Source organism: Myotis lucifugus, unplaced genomic scaffold, assembly GCF_000147115.1.
Source record: "Myotis lucifugus unplaced genomic scaffold, Myoluc2.0 scaffold_105, whole genome shotgun sequence".
NCBI classification, from domain to species: domain Eukaryota; kingdom Metazoa; phylum Chordata; class Mammalia; order Chiroptera; family Vespertilionidae; genus Myotis; species Myotis lucifugus.
In genome coordinates, this window is record NW_005871153.1 from 288,684 (window position 1) to 290,823 (window position 2,140).

Below are 2,140 nucleotides of genomic sequence, written 5' to 3' on the forward strand. Positions count from 1 at the left end.
TTGTTTTCTTAACCTTTTTTTCAACCTGTATTAAAGGGCATTGACTGGACTGAAACTGGCAAAAGTGTTTCATGACTAGTGCTGTACCCATGAGCAGCTCTTTCTATAGTTAGTACTTTAGGAAAACACACAGGCATGAATAAAATATACTACAATAATGGGAACTGGACAATGCTGCAGCTTACAGTTTCTTTAGCACCTTAAGGATACAAACTCCATTTATTATTTATTATTAATTAATTAATTAATTTATTTATTTTATTCATGTAAATTCTCACCCATGGATATTTTTTCCATTTATTATTATTATTATTTTTAGAAAGAATGAAAGGGAGGGGCGGGGAGAGAGAAAGAAACATCCATATGAGAAAGACACGTTAGTTGGTTACCTCCCCCATACGCCCGGACTTGGGCAGGGGGTGCGGGGGGTGGAACCAACCAGGTACGTGCCCTTGGCTGGAAATCGAGACCACAATCCTTCAGTGTTTGTTCTGATGCTCTAACCACTGGGAACACCGGCCAGGGCTACAAACTCCTTTTAAAGGACACTTCCCCACAGACACATGAAACAAAGCACAAACATCTAAAGTTAACCAACACAAGATTCTGAAAGTAAATGGCAACTTAATGGTTAAAATTTGATCTATGGTGAGACACGCAGCAACCTCTAAAACCAGTCACCACCAAGTTGTAATTTATACAACTGTATTCTAAGTTTATTGAATTGAAAACTATGTTCAAAAATCTCTAGATCTCAAGAATGATTGTCTGGCAAAACACCTTGTAAACAACAAAAACCATGTATTTTGATTCCTTCTATTGGCAAATGCTTAGGAAACTTATACTTAGCTTTTATTTGTATAAAGCTAAAATTACATGAATTTTAAAAAATATTTTCTTATTGATTTCAGAGAGGAAGGGAGAGGGAGAGAGAGATAGAAACATCAATGATGAGAGAGAATCACTGATCACCTGCCTCCTGCACACCCCCTACTAGGGATTGAGCCCACACCCTGGGCATCTGCTCTTGATCAGAATCGAACCCAGGACCCTTCAACCCCCCAGGCCTACACTCTATCCACTGAGCCAAACCGGTTAGGGCTAAAATATTATGAATTTAACTGGTTTATTTTTAGAAGAAGAAATTTTCCTTTGAGCCAATAAGAACAAGTCACACAACAAAAATAGATAAAAGGCATAATTACCTAAGACTTATGTCTTTACAGAGGAAGAAGTGGCAACTTTAATATTCATGATAATAAAAGCAGCCAAAAAGATGAGAGCTAAGAGGGTAGCCTGTAAGGACTGAATGAAGGGGCAACCCTACCCTCTGACTTCTGGTTGAATTATGACAAGGGGAGCCCAGCAGGAAATCAGAGAGTATGACTGCAGTGTTTATCTCCCTGACTCTTCTGTGGGATCACCCCAGTCTGTGTCTGGCTGTGCCCCACAACTGGAAGTCCTAACTCCTGTAGGTAGTGCACCCCACACAGCCTCTCTTTCCAGATTTTGGTACCTGCTTCCTCCTCTCTACTCCTCTGTTCTAGAAGTGGTAACAGCTCTCTGGCATTGCTACACAGACCCATCTTGTGCTTTCCCTACACTATGCCCAGGCCTTTGTATATATCAAATTATCCAGTTTAGCTGAGCCCTCTATTTCTCACCAGGCCCCTGACTGATACTGTTAGCTAGATGATGAAGCACACCCAATATTAAAAGTCATGGAAATGCCCCATTTTTTGAAAGGTAACTGAATAGTACCCTTAAAATGGGTACATTTAAAAAAAATCTTTATTGTTGAAAGTATTACATATGTCCCCTCCCCCCTCCCCTCCCATTAACTCCCTCCAGCCACCCCCACCTTCCAAAATGGGTACATTTTTATTGTGTTAATTATACCTCAATAAAATTAAAATTTTTAAAAATCCTCACCCAAGGCTATTTTTTATGTATTTATTTTTTGTTTTTAGAGAGAGAAACATCGATTGGCTGCCTCCTGTATAGGTCCTGTCAGGGATTAAAACCACAACCTTTGGGTGTACAGGATGATGCTCACACCAACTGAGCCAGTTGGCCAGGTCTCAACGAAGTTGATTTCTAAAAAATATATATTTCATTGATTTCAGAGAGGAAGGGAGAA